The following is a 17450-nucleotide window of genomic DNA, read 5'->3' as shown; positions in this document are numbered from 1 at the left end:
AGATTAGCGATATCTTGGTATGCATTCCGGCACTCCAATAAACATAGTTTGTCCTTCGCATTATATAACTTGTCCCGATTATAAAATGTTGTAGTGTGTGGCAAAGCCAATTATGAGCTTTAGTGACGAACACTGAATTTCATTGCGCTGTAAAATATTCTTTATTATGTTCCTGTTTTTTCTTTCGTCTTGTTTACAATAAAGTTATTCCACCTGGGCAAAGCACTTATTCTACAAACTTGTACATAGCAAAGTATAAGCACTTCAAACACGGCTCAAGCAAACCACGGCAGTAATTCTTTATTCACGAACACTATCGGCGAATACCAATATTAATGATTATTCTACCTTCCAAGGATTGTCTTTTTTACTGCAAGAACTGCATTTCAATTGCACTGCCATTTTTACACCCCGTATTCTGCTTTTTGTTCATGGATTGAACTGATTGGCACCTGAATTAAAGTCATTGGCAATTGTAATAAACACGGTGGCACTTGGAATAAACTCACTGGTATGCAGCCTGATTGATTCGGGCCTTGGAATAAATGTTTGCCACAAAGAATAAATAGCTCGATGCTCAGATTATTTCAATGTTCACAGTATATTTAAGCTGGCACTTGAATTAAAGTGAGCGGTAAAACCTGTAGTTCATGCTAGCATAGGATGTGTTTGTTCTTCAGCACAGTATAAGCTTCATGTGTCCGCCTTACTTTGTTGATCTCTATTAGATCCCCAGGAACACCCTCTAATTCCCCCAACAGACAGCTAGACTAGCCTCACTAGATAGTCTAGCATTAAAGGAAGCTAATATCTGATAAAAGCCTATACACAAAGCGAAAATTTCATTCCCCTAGGCAATGAAATTTAAAGCAACTTTTTGTTTGTTTTTTCAAATCGCATCTCTCCTTAATATTTAAGTTTCGATTCAAAAGGCATGCTATAATGTTTTAAATATAGCAAGGTTCACAGTAAGTAATGAAACGTGGTTAAAAGTTAATTTTGCGTGAGGCTGTGTTTTGATACTCCAGTTACAGAATTAAGGCTATGTGAGACCATTGACGTGCCACCTGCATGGAGTTAACTGTTTTGAACACCCATCGCAAGGAGCTTGATTAATGGTTTTGATAGAAGTGTTTCAGTTGTGTATACATGTTCTCCTTCAGGTACCCGGTTGCCGTTCAAGTGGGCTTTTCAAAGCTTTCAATCGCCATGTCTTGCACAAGCTCAATGTTAAAGTGCTTTCACCGGTAAGTTACCTTCAGTTACTATTAGTGGTAAGGCTAGTGTTTGTTAATAAAATTGGTAAGGCTAGGTTTCTTCATAGTCATAATAAGACGTAAAGTATGTCTACAGAAGCAAGGGCACCCATCCTGTTTATGTGTTCCTTTTGAGGTCGGGTTTTTGCTACTCAGCGTGTTAATGTAAACTACATACAATCGAGCCCGCTTATAACGAACCTGAGCGTGACGCGGCATTCGTTTGCTGTATCCCGAAGTTCGTAGTAAATTAAACACAGCTTTTAAAAAAAGTTGTGAGTGAAAACACAAACTCTTTATGCCCCAAAAAGTCCGTGATGTACGTGTTTCGAATTTCAGAAGTGATAAGGGCGGTCTTGAGTTTATTTAAAACGGCAGGGTACTTGTTCGTCGAGACCTGTGGCATAAGCTGCATGAGGCACTGACTCCAAAGTTTCGTCGTTCTCGCAATCCGATTCCTCCAAACTGCGCTCGCTACGTACTTCATTCACAATGCCCTAATCCGTGCAAGGTTCCGCAGTGTCGGCATCATCTTCGGCTGTAATTAAACCATCGCAACAAATGTCTCGCTCTTCTAGGTCGGAGTCGGTGATGCGCTGCCACAAATCGTCACCGCAGGGGTCCTGTTCGGAAGCTTCAGGCTTGGCATCGGGCTCGACGGCAACGAAGTCAGTCTCACGAAAACAGTTTTAGGTGCATGTAGCCATCACCACCGCCCAGGAAATATTCACTTTCTCCACAGCTGAATACCGGGTTGCCTGAAGCGGCGAAGTGGCTGCCAGATGGCCAACAGCTATGAGCAAGTGCTCTGCAACGCGGCACCTAACGCGCGGATTACGCTCAAACCAAGCGGTCACACTTTTGACGTTTTCTTGAGCGGCAGGAAAAAAAAGCGTGCTAGTCCTTCCGTCAGCCATTATAACCACACACGCACACCAAGAGCGAGCAAGACGCACACACGCGACACACATGCCAGAACGTGTGGAACAGCTCTGGGCTTGTTTCCAGTCAGAAAACGAAACTAATTCGAGCCAGCGTGGCGGGCGTCGAGTAGTGGGGGAGACGGGCTAAGGGGTTGTGATCAAGAGAAAAGAGTAGACTTGTGAAAGAAGGGCAAAAAGTTGCGATAAAGAGAGGGGAGGATGCGGTGGGAGGGCGACTTTGAAAACCAAAACACACGGGAAGGAGGCAGGTTGGGTAGCTTGCTTGAAAGGTCCGCGAAACTCGCACATAGAAAAACTTGAAAAGAGTGCATGGCCGCCTGAATTGGTGCGCTCGGCGGTGTTCGAAGAATCGGCGGCGGCGGTCAAAAAATCGTTTCGTTGCACCTGCGGGATTGCGTGGCCTCACGGACTTCGATATTTTGTGATTCGTTCTGCGCAAATTAACAGCGATTTTCGCGATTCCGCACGCGCGCGGAATGCACGCTGAGTTGAGTGCGAAGTGAGCGAGAACAAGTCCTAAACACGAAACGAATTGCAAATGATCAAAGTCGGTGTGGTAGCGTACGCGCATGCACTTGACGCAGACTATCGGACACAGTTGGTTGCCGATGATGTTGACAAAGGGTCTGGTCACTCCAGGCCGCCGACGTGAACGACAGTACCAGCGATCAAAAACGGGGTAGATGGTCGACTGGTCTTCGAAAGGTCGGCGGCAGTGTAAAAACACGTGCCTCGTCTGGTGATGCGGAATGCTCAGACTAGCTGGGGAGACAAAGGATGGAGGGATGCTTAACAAAAGCGGTCGGGGAGAGCGGTAACTAGAGGGGCGTGGAGGCAGGGTCGGTGCTTAGCAATAAGAATGTATGGGCATCTTGCCGATGCTTGATCGGTGGTCGAAATTGGTTTACCAGGAAGTCGGCAGACCGCTGATTCAGTTCGCTGTAACCGATCAGCGGCGCTCGGAGACGTTCGTTCTAAGTGCGATTTTGTGCCTTTGAACCAATGTATATTTTCACGGTAACGCGGATATTGTTCGTTTTAAGCGAAATTTCGTTTTAAGTGGGGCCGTTATATGTGGGCTTGACTGTAGACAATGCTGCGCACATTGATTGAGTCAAAGTTTTTTTCAAGACAATTTAAAAGGACTGTCTACGACTCAGAAAAATTTTTGGAATTGATGAGAAGATAGTTCATCACATCGGCAGGGACAAACAGGCTTTTGTCCGTAAAAAAGAAGTTATAGTTTTAACTTGATAATGAAAGTCGGCAAAAAATTACTGCCAGCGTCACCCAACAGCAATGTGGTCACCCTACTGGTAGAAGGAGAAATCCTTGCAGGTGCATTTAATTAGCTTGAAGACATAGATGTATAACTTGAAATTATATTTTACACACTCAAAGCAGCTTTACGTCTTACCAGAAACTAATTTTTGCCTTTTTTCTTCCCTTGCGTTCGAACAGACACCCGGTGGCACTGCGAATGGTGTGTTCGCTTGCCTGCATGCCTGCCTGCTAACGACGCAGCAACATGAGCGCGGCGTCCGCCGCCGCTCTTAAGAACAGGAAAAAAGTGTGCATTTTATACAAGACCTATAAGGCATTTGTTCTATTAAAGAACTAAGCTTGGTGAAGCCTGCAAAAACCGTAAGCTGTTGCAATTCTCGACTTTCGTCATCAGCAGAATCGTCATTCCCTCCACCGACCAGTGTTGTGGATATTCATGCAACCGGTGGAAAGAGACCAAACGCGGATCGAAAAATGTGATTGATGCCTTTGATATAGGAATCGGTATAACACACCAAAGTGAAACGGGTCTTCACAGAAGCAGCTCAATGTTCATTGCACATCGATATATAGTGTCTATTGCTGTTTAGTGAGTACAGTACGCTTAGATACTTATGCACCCTTGTTCATACTTCTTGGCACATCTTCTCCAGCACAACAATGAACAAGTCACGACCAGTATACACTTTCAGTAGACAGTGCACTCACCGGAGCATCGCGCTAATCACACTTAAACTACAACGGTTGCAAACAGTGCAAGGGAAATCGAGCGGGTTTTCGCTCAATTGCTTTTTAACTCACAGTGTGCTGATGCAAACAAGTATGACTTGCGGGTTAACGATTGTCCTATGGATATGTGCTTGGCATGCAGCGTTGTGTTGGTGAGCAGTGTCCTGCTTATAGGTCGCTTCGGTGAAAATACGATCATTTCGGTCCTGCATCGTTGTCTGTATAGCAGCCAGTTGGGTCACGATGCGCTCAACTTCACAAACGCGTGAGACAGAGTTCTCAGTTTGTGCCGTCAATACGCGAAGGCCTCCCGCTCTCCCCTGAAATGTCCATCGCTGCACCGAACTCACTTGCGCGACATTCGCCAGTCGAGGTCGTTGTCTTGAAGCAGTGCCCAATGCAAACAGTTCTCATGGTCAGTACCATCGCAATAATATCGGCAGATGGCAAAGATACGCCATGGTTGCATATGGAAGCTAGACCAAACTGCACACGCAAGCACAACGCGAAAGATGAAGCACGTCAAAAATACAGTCAAAAAGGTGAAGCATGTAACTGAGCTGTCACCAAGTCAAATGAACGCATAGAGTGCGTAGCACTTAAAGACAGTGGTTGTGGCCTGCAAAATCAGCCCCAGAAAACTTGTCAGGGAAGATATCGTAGTCAACCCGAAGTGGCACTGGTGGCAGTTGTGACAAAAGCCGGTGTTACGCAGCCTCTGCAGATTTGTATCGAGATTTTGTAGATGTTGTTTTTTTTTGTTTTCCCGATGACTATAATGTCGTCGAGATAAACAATGTATGCACAGTCTCTCCGTGTGCCCAACACTGTGTTCATAGCACGCTGAAATGTGCTTGGGGCAGTTGGCAGACCGAACCGCATTCGGTTAAACACGTACAGGCTAGATGATGTTCAGAACACTGTCTTAAACTTATCTTCTTCGACCACGTTGATCTGTAAATACCCTGCTTTCAAGTCTAGTGAGGGAAAAACCCTCACGTTTTGTACAGCGCCAATAGCATCGTCAATTGGTGTCAGGGGGTACGAGTCTGGTATACTGTGCTTTTTCAGCTTTCGGAAGTTGACACAAAATCAGATATTGCTGTCCTTTTTCGGACCAGGACAACAGATGCTGCCCATGGGCTATAAGATTGTCTGATAATGTTTGCGGCAGGCATTTCCTGCGCCTGCTAGTCAATTACAATCCGCTCTCATTCGGCATATTCACGTAACAGTATGGACAGCGGCAGGTCATTGTCGGTAGTAATATGATGCCAGCACGCTAGTTTCGAAAAGCTGATAAGTAGTATCAGCGAAGAGCGATGCGTGCCACTTGAGTACAGCCGTATGTGCAAGTAGCGTCGTCAGCTCACCTTGAGGTTGAGTGGGAGGCACACTTAAAGCCACAGAATGGAGGTTGATGCTGCTTCTTTCAACCGTGAGCAGCACTTCGCCGGAGAGAATGTAGTTGGCCCCTAAGACCATGTCTCTGGGCAGGTCGTCGAAGATGGGCACCGAGTACAAGAACTTGCATCGGGCCTCGATGTCAGCCACAGGTTCAGGGCACCGACCTGGTAGTACGTTGCCACAAAGGCCCCGCAGTGGTGGCTCAGTCCAGGGATGAAGGTGTTCTGGGGTGTGGCGATGAAGCAATGATTTATGCTGCGCTCGACGACAGCCGTCAGTGCACAAATGCTGTCAGTGTGAACCATGAGGGTGAGCAGTGGGCGTGCTTTAGATTGCATGACTTGAGGTTGGCTTTGTGTGCAGCTTTTATACCCATGCCTGATGCTCCCACACACACAGCATCCACGTCCAGGTGAAGGCGACTTCGTTGGACAAACTGTAGCTGCTCGGCGATGAGACGTGTCCTGCAACCCGATTGTCTGGCGTACGAAAGGGAAGGTTTCGAATGGGTGGGTGTAGGATGACAAGACGGCTGTGTGCGTCGAGTCATGGATCCCGTCGCTGATGTACTGCAGGCTGCAGAGGAGGTTCATTGTATATTGCAGGGGTGTGGAAGTACCAGCGTGTCGTAGATGTGAGTCGCGACATTCTTAGTTGCACCTTGCCGGCATGACCGCAAACGTTGACATCAGCGTCGCGCTCTATGTTGCCCATGTAGCGTATGCGCTGCTTTGAAAATGATGACATGCTTAGGCAGATCCTCGCAAACGTTCTTCAGCGATGGACTTCTAGATCGTGTCACTCCACGAGTATTTAATGGCAACCGAGTTATCACGCTTACCCAGCTGGTAGGGTCATCTTTAAATACGTGAAAACACGTAATCTAGGTCTTGTTGAACGATCCAAGGGAGGCGTCGCCAAACCCAGATGTCTTGATTTCTTGAGCGATCAAGGAGAAGCTTCGGGTAATGGCCTCACTGCAGTCGTAGTGCGGAGCGGACGTGGAAGCTTGTTTGTACGCGGTCCGTGGTTGAAGGCGAGCCGGAGAGCAGTTGTCCACTTCGAAGTGTAGTAAACGCAGGAATGTCCATGTCAGTAGTTCGCAAGTGCGCTATTGTTAGGGAGAAATGAGACACAATGCTCGAACCCATTTTGGTGGATTGGCCATGAATGCGAGGTTGAGAGTTTTAATTTTAGGTATAATAGGAGAATAAAAAATTTAAAAAATGGCAATAGTATGTAATATATTTATTTTAAACTACAAGTATCATGCTTTTGAGCTTGTATTTCATACTGTCGTACTAATTTATTGGAAACAATTTTTGAAAACTTAGGTACTACCTCATTGAAATTTCGAAGAATTCTAAATACCGGATTAAAATGGTACTTGTTGAGTAGTTATAATGAAATTACACATGGTATCAAAGGCATCCCTGTGGCAGTATCCCAAGCCTGAGGCACTGAAGCTTCAAAATATTTTCCTCCGATGAGGTTAAGCCTAATTTAAAAAAGAGTAATGAGAAGTCGTCTTGGAATACGAGAGTATCTTGAACATCGCAAAAAGTAATGCGTAATATTTTCCAGTTCTCCGCAGAATCGGCTGAGGGATGATATCGTCAGAGGAGCCCTGTACAGCTAAAAGTTTGATAGGGGGATGGGGCATCAAAATCTGTGGATCGTCACTTCTGATTGTCGAGAATTGCTTCGCTGCAACATCCATGGATATTTTAGATGATTCTATTTCGTACACTTGCTTCCATCCTATCTGTGTGAATAGCTAATCTTCTGTACTTAATTGTAGTGAAGTATTCTACCACCGGGGAAACCTGAACTATTGAGAGGTCTAGCCTTAAGCGGGCTAAAGCGCCGGCCATTTAATTTAATGTTAATCCTCAGTGATGTGGGACCCATACTAACTTCAGGCACTTCAGATGAGACGGAACCAAAGATCGTAACGTCATTATAGCACGAGAGTTATGAAAAGTTGTAAGAGTTGTGCATACCGAAAACGAATCAGTAATTATTACCGCCTTGTTCTCATTCATCGGAAGTTTTCGCATTGCCATGATGACAGCTCAGCTTCAAAAACCAGAGCGAAACCGGGTAGCCTCAAGGCAAATTACCAGCCAAGTGGTTGGGAGACTATTCCTATGTCTGCCCTTTTCTCATGCCCGCCTGCCATAAAGCCTCGGTTGTGACCACGTTATTTCGGAGAGCCAAGAACATAAGCTCTAATGACACAGAGCGAAAGAAAGTAGAGGCCCGCGTAATGCGGACTTCAGAAAAATTGGATACCCAAAAAGCTTCCTTCGAGCTGCCACGCAGAGCAACAGAGCATACGAAAAACCCAATCAGCCAGCCCTCCGAAACGCATACCTGTCCCATACGTCCAGGGAACCAGCGAGATGTTGGCACGGGTATTCAAAAAAAAAAGGGGGGGGGGGTTCGCATCGCACACTTCATGTATGCTGGGCCGCCTCCTTCCCCGCCCAAAGGACCTGCCAACGATGGACAGGATCCCCGGTGTAATTTACGAATTTCCGTGTGCTGAGCGCCCTTTTTTGTATATAAGCGATACAAAAAAACCTACCGGAACGACTCGAACAACACGCCAACGACGTGCGGAAACTCTACAAAAAGCGCAGTGCTGTCGCCAAGCATGCGAAGACGTTGGACACCCGATAAATTTCGACACAATGACCATCCTTGAAAGCGAGACTAACGGGAGGAGAAGGTTACTGCTTGAGTCATAGCATATACAGCGAACTTCCCATAACATCAACCGCTCTCTTGGAACCCTTCCCCCAGTGTATACACACGGACTGCGCTCCACGGCAAAACGGGAGATTGAGAGAGGGGTCATGAACCGCCCCGCGAGTGCTTTGAAGACACCGCTGCTACGTAGGCACAGTCGCCTTTGAGGAAGGAACCAAGTCGGTGCCGAAATGTCGTGTTTCTTTACATACTTTTGCTTGGAGTTTAAATTATTTTCCAGTTTTCATACCCAAGCAGACAGACATCTGTCAAATGTTTACATTCACCCCTGGCTCTGCACGCGGTTCGCCAGAAAGCCCTGCCGAGCTTTTTCCGGGTCACAACTAATCACTTGATAGAGTTGAGCTCCAGGTTTCATCTAGCCACCTTACCAGCACTGTGCGCAAGCAAGATCTTGTTAACTGCTGCCATCGCACAAATTCTTGAGGCCAGCTCACCTGAGACCCGCCGTGCGCTCTAGCATTCTCTCACGGAGCTATCGGAGCAACTGGGCTGCTTGGCGTGGGCACACTTGGGAATTTCAACCGCCGTCCTGCCATCGCCGGCTCCACGCATTTTAACATTGATTGATTGATTTGATTGATTTGTAGTGTTTACCTTCCCAAAACCACCATATGATTATGAGAGACTCCGTAGTGGAGGGCTCCGGAAATTTTGACCACCTGGGGTTCTTTAACGTGCACCCAAATCTGAGCACACGGGCCTATAACATTTACGCCTCCATCGGAAATGCAGCCGCCGCAGCCGGGATTCGAACCCGCGACCTGCGGGTCAGCAGCCGAGTACCTTAGCCACTAGACCACCGCGGCAGGGCGCATTTTAACATTGTACTTCAGAATCCAGGAGGACGTCTTTGGGTGGCTCGAGACAGTGGACGCACTTGGCACTCTCCATGCCTGGCTGGAATATCGGAAATAGGCAGTTGCCATCGACAGCCTTCGCAGAGCTGCCAAGGCCTGGCATGGCTACCAGGTTGTGAGGCAGCGATCTTGGTCAGAATAGTGCGCTATAAGTTGACCAGTCTGTTTCGCCCACTTTTCACTAACTGCAACTACGCCTTCACTAACTCATTGTCAATTGCGGACACCAGCTGTGAGATGCACAGCATAGACAGTAGCACTAAGGCCTCTACCACACTTCTCTCCCTCGTTGACAAAGATTGGGCGCATCCCGACGCTACAGCTGCACCATGCACCAGCGTTCTGTCTCACAGATACAGAGTTCCTGAGGGGCAGTGCCATGACTGTACATCTGTGTCTAGTCAACACCTTCGAGTAAGCTTCCCGGAACACCCCACGACAAACACCGAAAAAGGCCGAAAGGCGGGTTTCGCTGCAGAGGACCCAAACTCTCCTTTGTGTCCCACTTTCGAACTTACACTGACCAAATCTGTCTCCAAGTCACAACAGTTGGTGAGCCTGCGTCCAAGCAGGCCAGTGCGAGAGTGCTTGAACGCATCGGCCGACAGTGTGATGGCGTCAGCTCCCTCGCAATAAGCTGGACCGTCACCACAGTCATTGGCCGGGCATGGGAAGGCTGTCCACATGCAAAGTTACATTTTACCTGACGACAATGTGATCCACAACAAGGCCGCCTCAACAATAGCTTCATATTCAACAATCCCCACATCTTTGCAGTGACCATCCGTCTTGTTCAAGAATTGCTCATTGATGAATGCTGAAAAGATAGTAACATTGCTGCTGACATCGAAGATATATTATGTGCATTTGATGGCAAAGTAGTGTCCATTGAGGATGCAGCCGGGCGGAAGCTTGATTGTCCACCATGGCACTGGCAATGCTGTCCGCCAGGAACCATTCCGCTAACAATGCCTTTTCGGGATACTCAGCATGTGGCCCTGCTAAGACCCTGTCGCTGATACCGACCGCAGTGCTACAGCTAGTGTCACCATTCAGAAAGCTTTTCATCAGGAGGCCATCCAGCATGCAAACGCCAAAGCTGACTGCTTGAGGCATGGTTCGCAGTTAAGTGTGACCAGCCTCCTTGAGGCAGCCAATGTCGCCTGCTAGAGGCATTTCTTCTATCTTTGGTAGTTCAGAGCTCAAGACCTCTGAATGATGCCACCTTTGAAGCGATGGTCAACGCCACCAGAGAGTCAATTTCGGTCGGATTGCATGCTCGCAGCGGAGCCGAGTGTAAGGAAGACTGAGCGGGGCTCGGGCACGGGCTCACGCTCAGCTAGCATGTAGAGAAAAAAGACAAAGAGCAGAATAAGAACAGCCGGCCTACTGAACAGGCGTTGTCTCTTATTGCTCTTCATGAATATATATATATATATATATATATATATATATATATAAATATATATATATATGAAAGTAGACGCGCTTTCACATAACAACTGTTTATTGTGCCGACGTTTTGACGAGAACCCCGTCTTTTTCAAGGTATAATACGCACGCAAAAGACGGGGTTCTCGTCGAAACGTCGGCACAATAAACAGTTGTTATGTGAAAGCGCACCTACTTTCATATTTATAACCTTGCGGCAACCGAAGTTATTCTTCTGTATATATATATATATATTTATATATATATATATATATATATATATATATATATATATATATATATATATATATATATATATATATATATATATATATATATTACTACGTGTAGGCTGCCAGAATGCATACTGTCGAGACGCGGGCGTGCGCCCGACGAGAGGGAGGAAGGTGCCTTGGTGCTCGAGCTAGGAGCCACTCTGGCCAGCGCTGCAACTGCTCTTGCAATTATATTTTGTGAATACCACGCACCTCCACCAAATTCGTTACGTGAGTAACGAGTCACTTTTGTTGCAGGCCATTCACAAAATATATTTCAAGAAAGGTTGCAGCGCAGCCAGTCCGGCTCCGAGCTCGAGAAGCAAGCGACTTTTGTCCTCTTTGTCATGTGCACACGCAGGTGCGCGACGACGATATGCATTCCAGCAGCCTGCATGTAGCATGTAGCATGTAACCACTCTAGCAAATACATTTCGTGAATAGCCTGCAGTGTTAGCCACTCGTTTCTCGCGTATAATATAGCAATGAACTCTAATATCGCTAAGCGTAAGCCATGTACCTCCCTTCCTGGCTTCACTCTTGGCACTTTACAGATGGATGGACGCAAAACTTGATGGTAAGCCCTGAGGTGCATGACTCAACAGGAGAAGGAAAAATAGACTTTATTATTCTGAAAGGGGGAGAAATGGAGAAACCAAGTCTGACGAAGGCTAGGTTGGGGCCCAAGAAGCCGCAACATTACCAGACCAGTCTGCCAGCTTGTCCAGGGTGGCTCAGTGGTTAATTCCTCACTTTCACGACTCTACAGACTTTGGTTGCATTGACATAGTAGCACCCTTGTTAAGATCGTCTCACCTCAAACTACCACCCCCACCTTTTTTCAATACTGTCCCTCTGTCTAGACACGTGGGCGCATTTGCCAGGAAATCGGTCGGCGAAGGTCTGTGAGTGGCCTCTTCTAAGTTCAGTAAACTGCGAGTGGCTGCTGATGCCTTATACTTCGTTTCACAATCTGTTGCCAGGGGAGCCAAAGGTACAGCTCTCTCGTCCAATCAGGACTGTAGAGGCACAGCAAATAGTCCCTAAAATATTTTAGCTGTCCAGTTCTATTTTGCAAGCTATACCCACAGAAGTTAGAAACATCGTTAGGAGTGTTTTTTTAAAAGTGTGTAGAGTGTTTTAATCAACAGAGACTATTAAACCGAAAGCCTGCATGAAGGCATCTTTGCGATGGTTGTTGTGTCGGGGTGATGCGCTGCCTATCAGAAACAAGACGTCATCAGAGTTGGTTGTGTCTGTGCAAGATGTCTGACCATTGAGCCATCCTTCGAATGGGCTTCGTTTTTCTAAGCTGGCAATGCAGGTAGCTTTCAGTGTTTTTGAAGGGCTTTGCGTCAAGTGCGGAGATAGTGCAAGTGTGCATGCACTCATTAAGAGAACTGCAAACTGACCAGAATGAGTGAGCAAATGCTGTATCAGTGGAAAACACAGACGTGGGACGCCAGCAAAGTCCTCCCAGCAAAGAAGCGTTCTAGAGGGAAATGTCGTGATCGGATGAAAAAGTTGTATGATTTTGGCCTCCACCTGTTGCTAAGAGTGGTGCATGGCTTTTCTGAGAAAAGCTAAATGTTTGCTATCGCCAAAGTGGTGCAGTGTTTCAAAGAGGATGAGACGCTACTGACTCTGTCCAGGATGATAGTGCAGATGGTCTGAAAAAAGCTTGCCTTCACAAACCAGAAACGCTCTTGGAACGCCCTTCTAACAGAAGCGACGCAGATTGTCCAGAGTCGCCACCAATATCTGCGCCAAATAGAGGAGCTGTGACGCCAGAGCAGGCCAATCTTTTTCTTTTCCACCGACGAAACGTGGGTCAAGGCCGGTCATACGCATATAGTCGAGTGTGGACTGATGGCACTGTCCTGTCTACGCACAAAGCCCGTTGACCTGGTTTGTCGGCTGGTCCTCGAAACCCCATCTGCAGTGGCACTTATAAAGTATGGAGTGCATTGCTGAGGTTGCTGATCACCTCGTGTGCATTTACCTCCCAACCACTGCCAGATGGACTCCCGTAAAGCTTGTTTGCAGCTATGTGGAGGACTTCGTAGCAGCAAAAAACAGGACGTTTAAGCTTGAAGATATTGATGCTCTGGTATGGCTAGGAATGAAGCAAGCGACCACTGAGAAGTGAAAATAAAGCTTCTGATTGTTTGAGCCAATCAATCCTTCGTTTGTTGATTCAATGCCTGAATTAGATGTTCGTATGCAAACTGCATAAACAAGTAAAAAAGTGGAACGTGACAAGAACTCACAGGAACCGGTTAGGATAATAAATAGAAGAGAATGTGCCACTTTCATTGCAATGCTGGTCCTTTATTTATTGATATTGTGGGGTTTAACGTCCCAAAACCGCCATATGATTGTGAGAGACGCCATAGTGGAGGGCTCTGGAAATTTCAATCACCTGGGGTTTTTCAACATGCACCTCAATATGAGCACACAGATATAGAGCATTTTTGCCTCCAATGAAAATGCAGCCGCCACAGCCGGGATTCGATCCCGGGACCTGCGAGTCAGCAGTAGAGCACCTTAGCCTCTAAACCACTGTGGTAGGGCAACCCTGGTCATCCGATCTGACAATAAGAAAAACGTATCAAAAAGGTACCAAGTGCCATCTGCCACAAAAATCAAAACGTAATTAGAATAGTACACCCACTGCCACACAGATGGGGCCACCAGTCGAATTAACGGACACAATATGTGCATAGGAACACACTTGTGTAGTGCGCTCTGCCATGATTAGCAGAGAGCGCCCGTACCTTCCACAACACTGCCAAAAGTTTGTGAAACAGAGTATAGCTCGGGAGATCAGGTGTTCCTTAGTCTCGAGCTGAGAGCTGATCAGCCTGCATTTCCACTGCTTCAGGATAGGATCATTTAATTGTTGTCTCTATTCTTCTAAATACAAATGCATATTTTAGTCGGGGATGTCAGGCGTCTGTTGGTGTCTGCACCGTGAGGTCTTATTTCTCTGCTCTCATTTCCTGACCTGTAGCCATAGCTGTGGGTGCTTATGCCTATCCTCGCCCCCCAGAAACCGGAGCAAATGATGCAGATGGAGTAGCAGAGAGTGAGTGGAAAAAACTGCACTCATGCGTGTGAGGGTGCTCGCATCGCGAGAGCTCAGCGGAGCTCCTGGGTGTGGGGAGAGAATGTAGGAGAGGGTAGGTGCAGTGCTTCGCTGCTCCTTCTACCGCAGTTTGCTTTCTCTCCTCTCTGCATCCCAATCTCCCGTTCGCTTGCTCGTACATATTTATAGATGGAGTGAAGTGCATACCTGGTTCTCGAACATTCGCTGGCTGATAAATGTGTAAATAAGTGGTTACGGTACAAATCCTCGTCTCGTCACTAATTTTTCACGCCATAAAAATACTACACTGTGTACTCTCAACGCAAGCACGATTCTCTTCGGCGAGGTGGGGGCAGTTTGTTTTCTTTGCATCTTTTATTCCCTCCGTTGCTCTAACTTGGTGCATACTCGTGCTACTTCTCAAATATAAATCTCAACTTAGTCATGCAAGCCCGAGTACATGTTTTTTACGCATTCTCTCTCCACCTTTTGTTATCCCGAGCCACGGGAAGGTGTGGTTAAAAAAGGCAAATGATCTGCCCACGTGTAAAAATAAAACCGAGGCAAAAGTAAGTGTACAAACGAATGCAATATTAGAGTGGATACTGAAGAGAAATAAACTATTCCTGCTGGTTAATTCCCACTAATATGTAGTAGTGTGTAGCCCATCCTCTGTAATGGCTTATGGTACTGAGGGTACTGTGATAAATACAAAATTTTTATACCTGTGCAGAACGCGCGGCACAGTCACAGCAAAAGCTAGAAGAGCGGCCTTTCAGAGCCTTTTCTAAACTCTCTTTGGGATGCTACTGCTGGGTACCCACTATGCCATAAAAATCATAAATTTTGTGTAGTAGGCCAGCACTCACTATGCTATCATTTGTCATTTTTTAGAGAAAAGTGGTATCTGCTACACAGTTGTTAAGAATTCTGGGCAATTTGTTTTATGCATTGGCTAACGAGGATGAAGAAATACACCTTATGTGGGTATGCGCCACAGTTAATAGGTGATCAAGAACAAGTTTTCGGATGGGTTGAAGCATTGGACGGCCCACTAGTTATGCAATTCGTACTGTGTGATGCCTGCCTGTTTCTTTGATGTTCTAAAGCACTTTATTATTCATATTAACAAGATTTTTTTTCTGGCATCAAGCATGCTTAAGGCCAGTTTTAAAACGAGTTCTAAGCACTGGCATTGCTTTGTGGGAGAATACTGGGCTGGCACGCAGTGGACCCGGGTTCGAATGATATTTTGTCATTCGTGTTTTTTATTTACTGCATTTTTTTCGTTTGATACTGATAACGGACACCGGCGGCGGCAGACAACTACAGCGCCGCGTGTGACTCGCATTCTGATCTCATAACAGCTTTCGCTGTAATAAATAAGCACTCTATGCACAGCCTGATCTTTATCTCATGAGCAGCATCATATCTGACACACATAAATACCTTTTAGGGGCAAAGACCCTTCTTGCGGGGGTCTGTCCATCCCTTGTATGTATGTATGTATGTATGTATGTATGTATGTATGTATGTATGTATGTAGGTATGTATGTATGTATGTATGTATGTATGTATGTATGTATGTATGTATGTATGTATGTATGTATGTATGTATGTATTGTGGGAATCGAGAGCGCCCTCCAACCTAGCGCCTCGTTCCCCAGCTGCCGCGCGCGCGCCGACGGCGTAGCCCGGGCGCGCATCAACACCGGCATCCGCCAAGATGGCCGCCAGGGCGCCTCTTGGTCTGGGCCAGTTAATCATGGGCTCCTTCCTGCGCTGGCATGTCTGGGCACGCTACGCTGGCATGCTGCGCGGGTCTACGTCACGACGCAGCGCCATTTCCCTTTGGGCGCGCGTGACATCCTCCTCTCCTACGTGCTTTGTTGCGCCGGACGATTCGCTCGTCGCGGCAGATGCTCTTAGGCCTTCACGAGGGGCTGATGCGCTGCTCAGCAGGCGGCTTCTCGTTCGTGCGTTCGACTTCGGCCCTTGTGCTGGAGTTGTCGCGCCCTAGGCAAGCGTACTTGCTCGGTCTTGCGGAGTTCCCTGTACGGCCTGCAAGCCCGCGAGTGTCGCACTGTGTTGCATCTTGGGTTAATAAACCCGTTGTTCTTGTTTTCCTGCTTCGTGCGTGGTTTCTGCGCCGTGCCGGAGAAATCGACGAACTCGGCCGCAGCGCCTTCACACGCAGTGGCAGTGGAGGACGTCGCATCCCTACACGGTTGCGCTTAGTAGGTAAGCCTAGTGCAAACCTATCTCCACATAACTGGCCAACTTGGTTTTGGCATGGCTTCAGAGCAGAGCCCTTCGAGGCGCTAGTTCCTGCTCGATCCTGTGGCGACGGACTTGATCTCGTTCGAGGCGGACGGCTGCGACAGCACGGGGTACGGCCCGTGCTGTGAGCGTGCAGTACAGCGCCGTGCAGTACAGCGGCATGGCCCTCTCGGCGACCCTCGGCTTTCGTTCACCGGGAGAGATCACTTTTTCGGGGCCCTCTACAGTGATGTGAGCCACTTGAACGAGGACCGCAGTCCTAGCCAAGCCAGTAACGGGCTGTATCAGCTGTTAGAAACTCACGCGCTTACGAACCTGTCCCCGCCACAGTCTCCGCTCGCTGGCCTTTCCCCGTCAGCAGCACGGTTGACAGCTCAAATCGCCGCACCCAGTCCTTCCTACCGGGGCCACTCAGGTGTTGGCGAAAACGCGCTTACTGACCCATCGTGGTCGCAAGGGCAAAGGGTTGACGAAGTTGTTTGCGAGCCTGCTCGCTTAACCGACAACGTCGCCGCGTTCACCGACACTCGCTGGCCTGAGACTCGCGTGGGCGATGCTTTCGAGGGACGTGGGCCACCGTGCTCCGCTGTCGACCCGTTTGCCAGTCGCGTGAAGCCTCAAGCACCAGTAAGAGCGCAAACCCTACCCTCCTCCATGTCGTGTACTGGCCCTTTTCAGTCGGACGCGCATGTTGGGGAACAGGCGCACGCACCTGTTACGGCCGCTCCCGCGCCGGAGCAGTCACCGCTGCACGCAATTGCGGCACAGCTCCTAAACGTTCTGTTGGAAGCGGTGCGCTCACAGTCTTGTGCTTTAAAGGGAGACCCCGAGTCACCTTAGCCAAGCGTTCCGAGTAGCTTAAGGGTACCTCTGCCTGAGTACAGCGGTTATTCGGACCGCATCAGTGCCACAGAGTACCTCGAGGTGCTGCACCGCTATCAGCAGGCTACGCGGCTGAGCGACAGCGTTATGCTAGGCTCCGTTTTGCCCGTGTCGCTGAGAGCCCAAGCGGCGAGGTGGTACCGGCTCGTCGGCCACCAAGCTCGCTCAATAGAGGAGTTTAGGGCGCTCTGCCGTACCGAATTCCTTCCTCCTGAATACGAGCGCCACATGCATCACGA

The 17450-nt window shown here is 47.8% G+C and overlaps 1 long non-coding RNA gene across 1 annotated transcript in view; it reads left to right on the top strand.

Annotated features, from left to right (window-relative positions):
- The first annotated feature begins 1161 nt into the window (after positions 1-1161).
- Positions 1162-17450, top strand: part of LOC142794024 (uncharacterized) — a 38491-nt gene continuing 22202 nt past the window's right edge. Inside the window, exon 1 of the long non-coding RNA XR_012892009.1 lies at positions 1162-1247. This is a non-coding gene — a long non-coding RNA (uncharacterized LOC142794024). The remainder of the gene's footprint in view (positions 1248-17450) is intronic.

This window comes from Rhipicephalus microplus, unplaced genomic scaffold (assembly GCF_043290135.1).
Source record: "Rhipicephalus microplus isolate Deutch F79 unplaced genomic scaffold, USDA_Rmic scaffold_362, whole genome shotgun sequence".
NCBI classification, from domain to species: domain Eukaryota; kingdom Metazoa; phylum Arthropoda; class Arachnida; order Ixodida; family Ixodidae; genus Rhipicephalus; species Rhipicephalus microplus.
Note: the sequence above shows the minus strand (reverse complement) of the source record. Positions and strands in the feature narration are given on the sequence as shown.